The 15917-nt window shown below is 40.0% G+C and overlaps 1 long non-coding RNA gene across 1 annotated transcript; it reads right to left on the bottom strand.

The window, feature by feature from the left end:
- Positions 1–2259: 2259 nt before the first annotated feature.
- LOC137097091 (uncharacterized) lies at positions 2260–9622 on the bottom strand. The gene is made up of 3 exons (XR_010909970.1): positions 9498–9622; positions 8037–8166; positions 2260–2356 (listed from the first exon to the last, which is right to left on the bottom strand). It is a non-coding gene; the product is annotated as an uncharacterized lncRNA (long non-coding RNA).
- Positions 9623–15917: the final 6295 nt, after the last annotated feature.

Raw genomic sequence — 15917 nt, 5'->3', positions numbered from 1 at the left:
CTTCACATACACAGAAAAACAAGATGGATGAGACTTTTCAGTAAGTACAGCCCATCCAAGATATTGTGCTGCCTGAAGCAAAGGACAAGATGACATCCACATTAGAAACTAATAGGGCTAGCAGCAGAATCTTTCTTCAGTAATGTTATTCCATGCCTTTGAGGATGGTTGTACAGTTTAGGGGACATGGAGATGGTGAAACACACACAACTCTGTGACACAACAACTATTTTGTACTCCTCAGCACATTTCATCTAAGGTAGGTGCCTCACTCTACCTAATGGTAGGGGAGGACCTGAAAATAAAAGAATGGTTGTACATTTGCAATGATGTTCTTGGGAAGAACTGGTGAGCTCAAAACTTATTTCTTCATAAGTACATTCCCTAGGCTCTTTTTTGACTCTTTGTGATGGAAATGTCTGCAGTAGGACAGAAGGAATGGGAATCAGCAATTGGGTCAAGTGTGGTGGAGGGTGAAGAGAGCAGACACACCTCAGTGGACATGGAACAACTTGTCACTTCCTCCCTTGTTGGCCTGTGTCCTGACCTGTAATCTCAGTCATTTTTGCAGCAACTTTGTACTTCCTTTCCTTTCTTCCTTCAGGTTCCTTGAACTGTTCTGGTGAAACAGAAACCTAGAAGAGTGACAGTAGGGGAGAATGATGTGATATTCAAAATATTACTTTCTCTCTCTGGCTCTTGCTCACTTTCATTCTCTCCTCCCCCCCCCTCGCTCCCTACTATATATATATATATATATATATATATATATATGAACTGAATAACAAACCATACGGTATTAGAGTTTCTGCCGTCTTCATTGGAGTTTCTCTCTTCTTCAGCTGCCCAGAATAAAAGTGAAAGCTGCATCCAAGTTGGCATTTTGGCACAATTTATGCCACATTCATGAGTGGATGATGGTATTTAATAGTATCACCTAGACTGAGACCATTTTAGGGTTACCATACTAAAAACTGGAAAAGGCCCCAGTAACATTAATGGCTGTGTAGACAAGGAAATATCAGCAAATGTTGCTTGTTACAAGTTACAAATGCCGAAATTTCCTCTTCTTTATAGTCATTAAAGGTATTGGAGCTATATTTAGTTTTGATTCTGGAAACTCTAGACCATGTAGTATTAATGTCTTAAATCTATGGATTCAGATCCCCACTCCCGGCCTTTTATTCAAAGTACTGGAAATTATGCCCCCCTCAAAAGGCAACTGAGAAAGACTGGGATTTTCTTTCTGTGATATCTCAGGCTAGATTATCTCATTTGAATGGGACTATATGAGTTGGAGCCCTCGGTGGCACAGCGAGTTAAACTGCTGAGCTGCTGAACTTGCTGACTGAAAGGTCGGCAGTTCAAATCTCGCTGTTAGCCTCAGCTTCTGCCAACCTAGCAGTCTGAAAACATGCAAATGTGAGTGCATCAATAGGTACCACTTTGGTGGGAAGGTAAAGGTGCTCCATGCAGTCATTCCGGCCACATGACCTAGGAGGCATCTACGGACAACGTCAGCTTTTCAGTTTAGAAATTGAGATGAACACCACCTCCCAGAGTCAGACACAACTAGACTTAATGTCAGGGGGAAACCTTTACTCTTTAATGAGTCTACCCTGCCACATAATCCAGTTCAAAGCAGATAATCTGGGATCAGATACCGGATTACATGGCAGTGTAGATCCAGCCTTAGAAAGGTTGTGATATGTTTGACCACTGGTTGCTCAAGCTTCCTAATCAGAAGCTGAAATGTTCTGCTAATTCATCAATTATATTCAGATTACTAATAACTCTAATTAATATATATTTCTACTGCCTAACTGCATTATTCTGGGATCCAAAAGAAACTTGTCAGAAGGTCTGTTTGCTTGTTTGTGTGTGTATGTGTGTGTGTGTGTGTTTTTGAAAAAATCTCCCCGCCCCACTACATATACACTTTGTCTTATCTCTTTTGGAAGACTAGGCTATGAAAAGAACATGAGACAAGACCACTGTGTCTTATATGTAACATGAAACCAGAAATCGATGAAATGTTCTACAGAACATAAGAAACAGCACCAGTCAGAGAGAAACATTTCATTATGCTTTACACACAATTTGGCCAGATTGTGGCTTTTAATTAGAACAGAATTCTTGCTTCAGCTTCTTGGTTTAGCATATGTAATAAAATGAAGTTTATTTAATTTTCTAAAATAAGTAAAGCAGAGTAAAGTTAATTAAAAGTTAATTACAGTATAATGAATCACTCACACTCAGAATATTCGAGTAACTCTGATGATTATTGATGGTGTCCTTCCTGCATTCTTCTACATTTATCGTTGTGATGTTTCCCATGGGTTTTTCTTATGATTTTCTACAAACACACACATACACACCAGGTAAACATTATGAGCAGACCAAAGATGTCTGTGCACATGTCATCAAAAAGAGACATGCCACCAATGGACAAAAAAGATATTGATTTGCATACAGTTTGCATGTCCTGGTTTATATGGCTTGACATAGGGTGCAGCTACACTGTAGAATTAATGCAGTTTGATTCCAATATGCTTCTAAAATTTATTAGCATTTCCCCCCTTTCCTGGTATGTGTAACTTTGGACAAATGCTTTGGCACTGGGTGCTCCTGATCCCACCATTACCAACCTAACAAAGGTCGCTACCCAATTCCTCTTGTTGAACATGCACTTTTAAACATAAGGCTCTGTACATATTGAAATTAGAATGCTTTTACCGCTCATTAATTCATCGTTAAAAAGATGTTAACTAATCACTCTCTATAAGTCTCTGATTTAATGCTCTCTCTGGCATGAAGCATACTGAACCTGGCACCCAGCCACTGGAAACCAGCTGAGAGAAGTGCCATTCATGTTCTATGAAGAACACATGGTTGGAATCCCCCCCCCTTTTTTTGGTAAAGGGGATGTCATTCCACATTTGACCTCATGTCAATAAGAAACAGTGATTCTGATAAGCCTTCTCTAAGGATATGTCTTGATTCCTTAAACAGAGTTGTCTCTACTGAGCTAGAAGGAATATGTATGCAGAATAGAGACAAGAAGATCTGTCAGTTTCACTTCCTTCTGTCTTGCAGCATTAGTTTGTTTTTAAACTCAACTTCTCTCTATTGCAAATACAGGTGGCCCTTCACATTGGCAAGTTTAATGTTTACAGATTTGATTTTTCATGGATTTGAATAATATGTTCCCTTGAGGAAACTCTAGGTCCTCCAACACAACGCTATAGTCAGCTTGTGCTGTGTTGATCAAAGATGAGTGCTGAAAAACCTAGAGAGTCCTAAAGAGAACTCTTTAGATATTTGTGAGTTCTTCAAGATGTTCTTTTGGTCAATTTCTACTGGAAGTTGACCACAGTGTCACCCTGAAGTACACAGAAAATCCTAAAGAGATGCTCTTTCAGGTTTACAAAAAAAGTATTTTTAAACAAATGATGGTTTTCCCATTTTCATGGGTATTCTGTGCCACTATCCCTACAAAAGTAGAGTGTCTACTATGTACAATCTAAAGCAAACTGAAATAGAGCACTTCAACATGCACACAACTATTTGCACTGACCAAATTCAAAAGATGCAACTATTCACATTATAAGGGGTGGCCATGTTGTTGCTTCCTTTTTTGGATCTGTTGAAGACAAAGAGTCTAACAACCGCAACAACAACAAAAGCGTTGGAAGACAGCAACAAACATAAATATTCAAAAACAAGCATTTTAAGCCTTTTTCATGGTTGTACAAAATACTGTCATTTAAATTTTGTAAACTTCAGGTTATTTCTATCTCAAATATGAAGACATCTGTGAATTTTGGTGTTTTTCAAAAAAATAACTGAAATGAAATTCTCACCAGCTCCTAGTGCAGAACTCCCCTGTACAGCATACTATACGCATAAATGAGTGGACCATTCATGATTCTTCTCCTAATCAAGTGGTTCTCAACCTGTGGGTCCCCAGATGCTTTGACCTTCATCTCCCAGAAATCCTAACAGCTGGTAAACTGAGGACCCACAGGTTGAGAACAACTGGTGTAGACTGTCTTCTTTAGATAGGGTTACCAGCTCTCGCAATTTCCTGACACAAACCTGAACTAAGCAGACAGTCTTTGCAGATGTGATAGTTTGTCACAGGTTTATTAAGCAATATGCTTTAAGCAGTGAGCACAGTTGCTCACAGTTCAAACATACATCTACACTATAGAGTTAATGCAGTTCAACACCACTTTCACTGCCGTCTCGATGCTATGAAATCCTGGGATTCACCAGCATTCTTTGGGGGGGGGGGGGGAGCTAAGGACCTTGTAACACTAGATTTCTTGTGATTCTATAATATTGAGTCTTGGCAGTTAAAGTTGCATTAATTCTACAGTGAAGATGCATCCTTAGACAAAACATATTTTCCTGGTTGGAAATTAAGCATATTTGCAATTTACAACACTCAATTCATTTAAGCTTTGCAAAGGGCAACAAATTGCATAGCAATCTAGAAGGCTCTTCACCTCACCAGAAGCTTGCATTCAGCCTAATGTCTTGCCAAGAGCTGTCATCATGAAAACTGGATGATTTGATCCCCATCTGTCATCTAGAAGGACAGGGTTTGAGATCTAGCAACCCCATCCCCATGTAGAAACTTGAATAATCAGGATGCTAAGGGTATGTCTGCTTTGTACAGTTATACCAGTTTTGTACCAATACAAGTTTCTCAAACCTACAGAACCCTGGATTCATAGTTTAGTGTGGCACTTGGAATTCTCTGTAGACAGACATTAACCTCCTCCCCCAAGAGACAATTCTATATACCAAACTAAAAATTCCAGGTTTTTGTACATTGGAGGCATGACTATTCAAGTGATAGAAATGAGTGTTTGGGTAAACTCTAAACCATAAGGAATATTTTGTTTGAAATGGGCAGAGGGTTCTACTCTCCTCCTTGTTAGGTGTATAAGAAAGAACAACTGACTTTCAGTTTGCTATGCAGACTTTTATTTCATAGCACATACAAAGTCACTAGATTATGTTTGCTATTTTGTGATATTTTCCTCCTCTCTCATTCCCCCACAATCTATTAGAATGCTTCCATCAGCTGATTCCTCAGGGTCCTTCTACACTATCCTAAAACCCATGATGGGTCATGGATTTACCTGTGGTGTCCAAATGATACCTCAGGTAAACTCAAATTATTCTGGGGAAAACTGAGATATCCCAGTTTACTCCAGATTAATTTGACACCTGCAAAGATCTGGACCTTAAACTAACATTCAAATCTTTGCAGGTGTTGGGCCTGTGGGGATTGGCTTCCGGGACTGCTTCCACAGTCCTGGGGGTTAATCCCCATAGCTATCCCAGCTCTTCAGGCTCCTGGAGCTTAAAGGAGCAGGAAGGTGCCCTCCCTTCCCTCCTCAAAAACTTATCCAAGTGGCCTGCTGGCAGTGTAGGCCCCTCAGGAGAGTTCGCCTGACATGCAAAAATGATGCATCAGGAGGGTGGAGGGAAGAGGGAATTCCTTCCCCACAACCACATCCTAACATGTCATTTTTGTGCATGAGGAGGAGGACTGGAAGAGCCTGCATGTATGTTGCCAGGGCTCTGCTGGTACACAGGAATAGGCGAACCATACAAACATTCTGATCCTGTCCTCTGGAGTATTAGCTATCCTTCCTGATTTGGTGTCATCTGAAAATTTGATAAGCATGTGCACTAAACTTTAATCTAAGTGATTAATAAAGATGTTGAACAGTACTGGCCCAGGACCAAACACTGAAGATGAAGATGAACCATTGATGAGCACCCTTTGAGTTTGGTTGCTTAACCAATTACAGAGCAAGCTAATAGCATTTCCTAGACCACATTTGATTAGTTTGTTTGCAAGAAGGTCATGGGGGGCTTGTCAAATGCCTTACTGAAATCATGATAACGTTACACCCAAAGCATTCTCTGCACCTACCAAACTTGTGACTCTATTGAAAAAAGAGATAAGATTAGTCTGGCATAACTTGTTTTTGAGAAATCCAGGTTGACTTTTAGTAATCACAACATTCTTTTCTAGGTGATTGCAGACTGCCTCCTTAATGATCTGCTCCAGAATATTTTCTAGTATTGATGTCAGGCTGACTGGATGGTAATTGTTTGGGTCCTCTTTTTTCCCTTCTTGAAGATAGGGACAACATTTGCCCTCCTTCAATCTGCTGGGACTTCTGTTCTCTAAGAATTCTTAAATATTATAGCCAGTGGTTCTAAAATTACTTCTGGTGGTTCCTTTAATACTCTTGGATGTAGTTGATCTGGCCTTAGAGACTTGAATTCATTTCGAGTTGGCAGGTATTCCTGGACCACTTCTTAACCTATTTTGGGTTGCATTTCTCTTATTACTTTGTCCACTCTATATTGCTCAGTTTGAACACCAATCTCCTTTTGGGAGAAGACTGATAGCATTTTGCCACCTTCTCCATGCAGAGGCCCTACCATTTTTTTTCTTTCTTTTTCTACTGACATAACAAAAGAGCCCCTTTTTATTGTTTTTAATCTCTCTGGTAAGCCTGAGCTTATTTTGCGTCTTAGCCTTTATCCTACATATGTTGGTTATTTGTTTGAATTCCTCTTTGGTGATATTCCCCCTTTCCCATGTCTTATGTATTTCTTGTTCTTTTAGATCTTAGCTCAGTTAAACATTCTTTGGACATCCATTCTGGTTGCTTTACACTTCCCTTATTTTTTTTCTTCTTCCTGGCATTGTTTGCAATTGTGCCTTCAGTATTTCACTTTTAAGAAACTCCCATCCATCATTAACTCCTTTCTCTTTTAGTATTCCTGTCCATGGAATTACATTAGTCCTTGATCAATAGCTGAACACTCCACCCTGAAACTGGCTTGTGCTTCTGCTAAGATTTTTGCATGTGTGTGAGTCAGGAGTGACTTGAGAAACTGCATATAGATTCTGATGTGAGAGAATTGGCCATGTGCAAGGAAGTTGCCCAAGGGATGCCTGGATGTTTTACCATCCTGTGGGAAGCATCTCTCAAGTCCTCGCAAAAGAAGCTGGAGCTGAAAGATGGGAGCTCAACCTGCTACCCAGATTTGAACTGCTGACCTTTTGGTCAGCAGTCCTGCTAGCACAAGGGTTTACCCATTGTGCTACCGGGGACTTCTGCTAAGATGTGTTCCTTACAAACAATTTTTTTTGCAGAGGTGCGCCACATATAATTTACTAATAACACTTAGACTGATGGGTCTATAATTAGAAGGGTCAGATCTTTCCCCTTTCTTGTATAAAGGTATAATGAGTGCTAATTCCAGTCATCTGGAATCACTGCAGAGAGATTAATGCTAGTGAACCAAGTAATTATCATGGGTGCCCACCATTCAACATTGGTTTTTAGTAGCTCTGGTGGGATGTTATCTATACCTGGGACTTTGCCCTGCTTTAGATTTAGCATGTTTGACTTCTCTTAGGTTTACCCTTCCTTTGTATCACAAATCCAGGAGCACATGATGACTCCCACCTAAGGATTCTACCACTTCCACTCCATTGAGCAGGTCTTCAGTGTTGGTTAGGCTCAGATCCAGAATAGATGATCCCCTTGATGTCTCTTCTTCCTTCTGTACAATAAAATTGTCTGCAAGGCAAGTGAGGAATTTGCTGGACTCTTGGCAAAGTTTGTTTTCCAACAAATATCAAAGTAGATAAAATTTTCTGAATCAGCACCCCAAATAACAAAACCAAATCTAAAGTTGACCAAGAAATGATCTGTAACCCATTTGGTACTAATTTTGGAGAGTGATCCCTGGTCAAAGTGGTCCCTGGTCAATAAAAAAAAGGTTGGGAACCACTGAGTTACACAAATCTGCAGCCGTCAGATAAATGGGGGAAACCCTTTGCCTTCTGTTATTAGATGCAAACATTAGTGGTATCCGAATTTGAACACAACTCAAGCTGTGTGGCCTGGTTGTCATTTTAATAGCTGTGTTGAAGATCAGTAGGAAGAACACTACTCCTTTGAAAGTAAAGTAGGGAATTGTTGACTCACTTTCAGCTGATGATCATTTCATTGCTCCAGGCTCATTGTCTTTCCATTTGTTTTCTTTCCCACAACAGAATTCACTCCGTTTCTAATGTATCCAGAAGGCAGTTTTGTCCTCAAGGTTGACAATGCACACCTAATAAATAATACAGTTTCAATTGCCTTAAGAAAAAACAACACCATTTAATGTGGCCATTAAACATGCATTCTTGTTAATTTCTTCAAGTGTTAGAACAACCAGATGTGTTTGAGGGATCTTTTAATGTGGCTTAACATTTGCAGTAACTTGTGCTGAATAATTCACAACTGCAAATAACATCATCACTTTGCTGAGGAAGCGCTTGCAGGTTGTAAGTAAATAAATAAAATGTATGTGCAGTAAGCAAAGCCAAAGCAGTATGAAATGGATTATTATGGGGTTTCCTCAGCAGTTCACAGAGCTATTTATTAGGCATAGGTGCAGTCGTGATCTTCTTAAATCGTTATTATTTCGGAAAAGATTACCTTTTGAACCAATTTTGAGCCATGCAGGAATAGTGGGAGGAGTAATTCTGAATTTAAACCACTTACCCATTGTTCGGAATTATTTTCGGATGTCTCCCACAGTTATTTTAATTTTAGAACAATTAAGTAACTTTGGCAAAGCCTCACGGTTTCCATTCTTGAAGGCCACATTTTAAAATCTCGCAGTTTCCCTTCCTGTTAGTTTTAAAATCTCACGGTTTCCCTTCCCCGGCTGGCGGTGAACACGGCGCTGAAGAGATGAGGTGGGTGTGGTTAAGAACAGCTCTTCCTGAAGGCCATGCCCCCAGTAACCTTCAGGAAGAGCTGTCACTTAGCCAGGCCCACATCATCCCTTTTTATCGCCGCCAGGGAAGGGAAACTGTGGGATTTTAAAACTGCTTAGGGCGATGCAGAGGGACGAGGTGGGCGTGGCTAAGAACAGCTCTCCTTGAAAGTCGGTGGGGGCGTGGTCTTCAAGGAGAGCTGTGCTTAGCCACGCCCACCTTGTCCCTCTGCATGACAGCTCGCCACCAGGGAAGGGAAACAGCGAGATTTTAAAACTAACAGGGAAGGGAAACTCTGAGATTTTAAAACTGTTTGTTTAGGCTGACTTTGTCAAAGTTACTTAATGGTTCTGGAGGGAGGGAGGGGCACCTTCCATTAATGAAGCAATTTGGATTTCCTGCTGTTTCCGAGCTTTTTTTCAAGAAATTTTCAGAAATCGTTTTAAAATCGAATTGCCAGCTCCCCATATACGAAATGAGTTTAGAACCATTTTTTCTTGATCGCCCAAGCCTACTGTTTATTGTTACAGCAACTGTGTGTACAGGTAGATATTAGAGTTGGTTAGGTTCGCTTCGTTAAAACTTTAAATTCGTTAAAACCTATTGAATTTGGTCTTTTGAATCAATTTTGAACCATGCAGGAAAAGTAAGAGGTGTAATTACGATTTGAACCACTTACCCTTTTTATTCATAAATATTTCATAATGTTCGGAACTCTCCCAAGGTTATTTTAATTTTCACAAGTATTAAGTAACTTTTGTAAAGTTTTGCTTCCCCTCCTGTGTGATGCAAAGGAGGGATGAGGTGGGCGTGCCTAAGCACAGCCATTGTTGTAGTTTGTGAAGGGAAGGCCCCCAATGGTAGGGATGGTAGGGATTGCAAAAACTACATTTCCCACCCTGCCTTGCTGCGCATTCGCCAAAATAGCCGAGCAGCAGGCTCCTCCTCCTCCTTTTCTGCATTACCAGCTGGAGCTCCGGAGTTTGCATTCAAACCAAGTTTTCCTCACTTCACCCCCCCCCCCATCTCATCTCATTCTCAAGGTTTGGCCACTGGGAGTTTAGCCAGGCAGGTTATAGATCAGTGGCACTAAAGGTTGATTGGGCTTCCTCCCTTCCTTCCCTCCCTCCTTCCTTCTTTCCTTCCTCCCTCCCTCCCTTCTTTCTTCGTTCATTCCCTCTCCTGCATCCCTCCCTCCACTTGGATCAGGCAGATCTTATCGAGGAACCACTTCCAACTGCTTTGCCTCAATGCTACACAATCCTGGGAGCTGTAATTTTGCATGTTTTTTTAGCCTCCTTTGCCAAAGAGTGCCATACTACAAACCTCAGGATCGCATAATATTGAACTATGGCATGGCTGCATCTAATCCAGGCCTGGGCAAACTTTGGCCCCTCCAGGTGTTTTGGATTTCCACTCCCATTATTCCTAACAGCCTGAAGCCCTCTGCCTGGCTGAAGCCCGGCACTTGAGGGGCCTCACTGCCTGCTCCTCCTCCTCTTCCTCCTCTTCTTCCTCCTCTTCTTCCTCCTCCTCCTCCTCCTCCTCCTCCTCCTCCTCCTCCTCCAAGGCATTGATAGCCGAGGCAGGCCTGAACTGGAAGAGCCCCTCGGTCAGGAGTGGCCCGAGTGGAAGAGCCCTGAAGTTTCCCCAGTGCCAGTGCTGTTTTTCCTACTGCACATATGTATCTGCCATTAATGAAGCTATTTTGGAAGTTTCAAAAAGTGTTGGGAAAAAATAATTTTTAAAGCAAATGACTTTAGAATTGAACCACCAGCCCCCTACAGCCGAAACGAGTTTTGAACCATTTTTTTTTTTTGGATCAAACAAGCCTAGTAGATATGTAAAGAGGAGGATAGGAGAAAGAGTCAAAAACTGATGGGAGAAAATAATCTACTTTTGCCAGGGAATTCAGATTGAGAATTCCTTATCCAGAATTCTGAACTTTGAAATACTCCAAAATTCAAAGTTGTCTTACAGAGGTGCCTGAGATAGTAACACCTTTGTTTTCTGATTGTTCAGTGGACACAAACCTCTTTCCATGGATAACATTATTGAAATATTTTATAAAATTACCCTTGAGCTATGTGTATACAGTGTATATGAAACATAAATGAGGATCCCCTGGTGACGGAGTGAATTAAACCCCTGTGCCGGCAGGACTGAAGACCGACAGGTCAGAGGTTTGAATGTGGGGAGAGTGCAGATGAGCTCCCTCTGTCTGCTCCAGCTCCTCATGTGGGAACATGAGAGAAGCTTCCCACAAGGATGGTAAAACATCAAAACATCCAGGCATCCCCTGGACAATGTCCTTGTAGACGGCCAATTCTCGCACACCAGAAGCAACTTGCTGTTTTTCCATGGTAGCCTTTTCAGAGTGTCCTTTGCTTTAAGGACACCTCCCTGCCCACACTAACACCATGAAGAGATAGGCAATATCCTCCCCAGCTGGCAATGGTGATTGCTTTCTGTGCTTTACCCCATACTGTCACACTACAATGGCCCCAGTGGGTCAGTACAGATCAATCCTGCAGCTATTCCACACACAGGGCTGATCTGTGGTAATGTCAGCAAAACCATTTTAATGCGGGCATGCCCCACATTACCAAAAGCCAGGGGAAAGCTTGAATTCTGATCCAGAATTTAGCATCCCCCCCCCCAAATTAGGGCCAGTGGGGCTGGTTCCTTAGCAGTATATGATCATAGCAATACCATGGCTCTGTTAATGAAGAGCATAATGAAAGATCAAGGTTGGATCATGTTATCTACATCTTGTAATTCCCCATCCTGAAGAAATAACAATTGTCAAGTAGTTTTGCAAAAAAAATGGAAATGTCAAATCTATTGGTTCTTTAGGATTGCATCTCATTTAGTTATTTAAGAAAATCATTTTATTAAAAAATAAAATTAATTAAGTTATCCTTATTGATGAGACCATTTTCAACTTAGTTAATAATTGATAAAACAAACATTGTTAAACATTCAGAGCATATGGAAGTTTAAAAAGCAATTACATACAGGATGGCACTGAAATAAACATTATGTTTAACAAAGTACTCATATATTTCTTACTTTGTCATTCTTACCCTCTTGTCTTGGGAAACTGGAAAGAGTGGCTGGGTCCTGTGGTTCAGGGGCTATCCATGGTCTAGCAATGCTTGATTTAATTATACAGAAATCGAAATTGGGAAGGAGAAAGAAAACAAGATCCCAAAGTGTAACAGTGGTATTCAACAAATTCATTTTTGCACCCGAAGAAATATTATGAGCCTCCATTTCCTGTAAAGCTATGAAAGAGATATACTTTTAATGACGGTCAAGAAAAGGGCCCAGCATCAGGATTCATTAAAGCATTGTAAGGTTCATTATTGCCGTTGTGCCGGCAAGGATAATTTCCCTAAGAGAAATGGTGACATATACACAATAAAGTCCTTGTCCCTGTCATGACAGCTCAAGAGCATGCCATCGTTACCACCTATGTCACACAGCAGGTGTGCTTGCCGTGCGGGTGACAGTCACTGACTCCTCTGATCAACACATAATTATCTCTGAATAAAAATGCATGTGGAAGTTAGCTGGACATAATGGATTGAGAACCCAGGGCAAAAAAATAAAATAAATCTATATCTCTCTATCTATTAAAAAAATTAAAAATTACAAAATAATCTTTGGAGTGTCACACAGCACCACCTGGGGGAAGGAGAAGGTTAAATAGATCTATGGGGATTCGACGCAACCTTGAAAATGCTGTTGTAACTGGGCTTTCGTGAGGTTAGCCTGTTTACCCTCTCTGTCTGCTTTTGGGTGGAAGAGGTCATCTGGTTAATAGTAGGATGCCTCTGATGGAAAAAGGTTCTCCTGGTCAGGGCTATTCTTCTCAGATCTAAACATATATCTCTCTTACAGCATCTGTGTAGCTTCCCTTTGCAGCGTTCTCCTCTTTCCCCAAGCCACCCCCTCCCTAGCTTGCCCGCCACTTCCCCCAGAAGATAATAAATATCATATCACAAGGATGGCAGTGCTCCTTCATGGAACACTGACTGTTTATTAGAGGCAAAAAAGTTTAAGAGAAATGCTAACAATGTTCATTAATGGCCTGCATCCAGGTTTAATGAGGCATGTCAATATGCGGACTGGGCAACATCAGTGGCATAATAGTGGTGGTAAATGGGAGTAATTGTATCCAATTGTACGGCGCAGCTTCCAGGAATGAGCCCGAACTGCCAACTGACAATGACAGAGCAATTATGGGAAGGCAAGCGAGCTGTGTCAAATTAGCACTTGGTGAGAACTCATTTTTCAGAGATGGGCTTGCTCTACAACACCACAAGTGATGGCTACTTTATTGTGAGTGATAGGAAGACCAGCTCTTAGACTGATGTTCTGATTTGTCAATAGCTGTATTTGAAAGCTTAGTGTCACAAATATATAGAGATATTCAAGCGGAGAGGCGCACTGCTCATGATCCGAAGGATAAGGATGTTGTGGAGAAGGTCATCTGTCAGTGTGAGCTGTCAAAGAGAGATCACACTCTATGAAAGGGGAACATTCAGCCGACTTAAGTAATTACCTTTGACTGAGATTTGAAGATGTCTTCTTTTGTTGGCCTACATTGACTGCATAATTTATAATTTACTACAATCAGCAAAGGGCCAGCAATCGTAACTTAGAAAGTCCTTATTTTATTCCTCATCACTACATTTTTAATGCTCTTACCACATTAGAATGGAAAAGTGCCCATTTTGAACATGTCCTTTAAGAAGTAGAAAACAAAATATGTAATATTGCGTCTATTTTTCTCCTTCCTGATATATATAAATCACTATGTACTATTAACATCCTCTGAATTTCTTTGTTGTATTACTAGCTAAAGAGGATAAAGATATAATTCAATTTTGTCTTTTCATTTCCATGCAAAAATAATGATTTTTTTTAAAAAAGAAAGAGTGATGTGGAGTGCTATGTATTGAAACTGTAATCCACAGCCTATTTTGAGATACAGATCAGTTTGATATAATTGTCAGAACTGCAGAGAGATAAGTATTGTAGCAAATATTTTAGAAGTTTGTGGATTAATAGAATTTTTATTGCTTGGTATCTTTTCTCACATAATCTAACTGGATCAATGTTGGAGAAGTCATTTCTTAGCCTTTAATAATCTTGAAAAATAAAAGATAATGGATGACCAATTATGCTCTGGGGTATAACAAGTATTACATTTTTGTGTTATTATCTTAATAGGAAAAAAATCAACTTATATAGATATGGAATTACATATTGTTAGCAGAAAATGTAACACAAAGGGTTACCATAGGCCCTTTATAAATTCCAATTTTTCTTTCATTTTATTTTAGCTTGAAAGTCACACTGGCACCCTTATTTTAATTTCAGTTGTTATATTCGGGTTACATTGGCATTTGACCACAAATATGGTTATTGTTTCATTGAGACTGGCTGAACGTTTAATGAATTGTAACTAAAAGAAACCAGGGAGTTACTTGCCTTATGGCCAAAAACTGCTCTTTAATTCCAGGTGTATTGATTAGCTGTAGTGTTATTGACAAAAGGATTAATTTAAGTACTTTAAGTCAATGTTGCCTCAGCTGAAAACCATACCTGTAGGCAGAAGGAAACAGCAGTACAAAACTAGTCAATTAATATGATGTCAGTCTATTGACATAAAATGGTATGTATATCCTCTTATTTAACATGCTATCTGGCTGTTTGATACATGGTAGGATAGTTCTTCAAAAGCTAGGTTTGGAATTGGTAATGGCAGCCTTTGCTTATTTTATAATTATTTCATGTCTCCTCTTAATTGTAAATTAAATTAATTATAATGATTCATTCCAAATATGTCCCAAGGTCCATGGGCTTTCTTTTTTAAAAAAATACATAAATTGTTTATTCCAAATGATTTTTTAAAAATTCTCTAAAACTTTCAGTTTCTATTAGGCTCCTGATTTCCACGCCTCTTTTTCTTTTCTACCTCTCTCCCTGCCCTGGGCCTGCTATGACTGCAGAAAGCTGTTTAATTCACAACACCCATAGCAGAGTAGGGGCCCGTCATCTATTCTATAGTGAATTTGCCACTTAATAATGGAATAGAACATCAAAGTGCCACTTAGGTCTCCCATTGTATGTATGGCTGTCAAAGCGGTGTTTAAAAAAAACACACAAAAAGGCAAAACGGGGAAAAACACCCTTGATTTGTCTTTACTACTGGAATGTGAATTTGTCAGCCAGGTTTTGAAATCACAACAGCATTGCTCGCATCCCCAGTGAGATGTCGAAAACTTGACAGGTACATATTTTTTCAACTACAAGGACTCTTATAATGAAAACTAAATACACAAATCTTTTTTCCCCTCCTTTCTCTTGACACATAGTTGTTGCCAATGGGATTTAATGTTCAGGTTCAAGTTGTCAAATGAAATAACCAATAAGCAATCTAAGCAGTCAGTGTACAGATATTCAAAAGAGAAAAAAACCCTGCCTCCTTGTGATATAGTGGAAACATTTGAGTGTATAATTAACTAACTGAGGAACCCAGGCACTTCATCTTCTGCCTAATGGCAAGTTCAACCCATCACAGTCTACCTCCAGGGAGGGCAAACTATGGCTTGGTTTATGCTCACCTAGGCCTTTGGATTGTCATTGCTTTTCCTTATTCATCATTTCCTTTAGTTCTGGCATGATTTCATTCATCATCACACAGCTACAGTTAGAATTAACAAGGTAAATGAAACTTACTTGTGAAGGACTGTTTATCACTTTCTTCTTCAAGGAATTCTTAAAAAAAATACACTTTGTATACTTTTCTGTCTTCTAGTTCTTCAGCACAAAAAGAGCTACAACAAAGATATACTACAGTACATAAATTTGAAAGGAACAGACAGATATAGAGATGATCAAAGATGGCTCCCGTGTCACCTATTTGGAGTTTTACTCTGAAGTTTTAAAACTGCCACCCACAATGTTGAACCATTTGGGTGGATGGAGTAAGCAACTGGATGGCCTATTTTAAGTTTAGACAAATCCTGGAGTGCACAGGCCCTGCTGAAATAAAAGTCACAAATCTCCACTCTAGATGATAGAG

The sequence above is a fragment of the Anolis sagrei genome, chromosome 5 (genome assembly GCF_037176765.1).
Source record: "Anolis sagrei isolate rAnoSag1 chromosome 5, rAnoSag1.mat, whole genome shotgun sequence".
Taxonomy (NCBI): domain Eukaryota; kingdom Metazoa; phylum Chordata; class Lepidosauria; order Squamata; family Dactyloidae; genus Anolis; species Anolis sagrei.
This window is presented reverse-complemented; position numbering and strand designations above follow the sequence as displayed.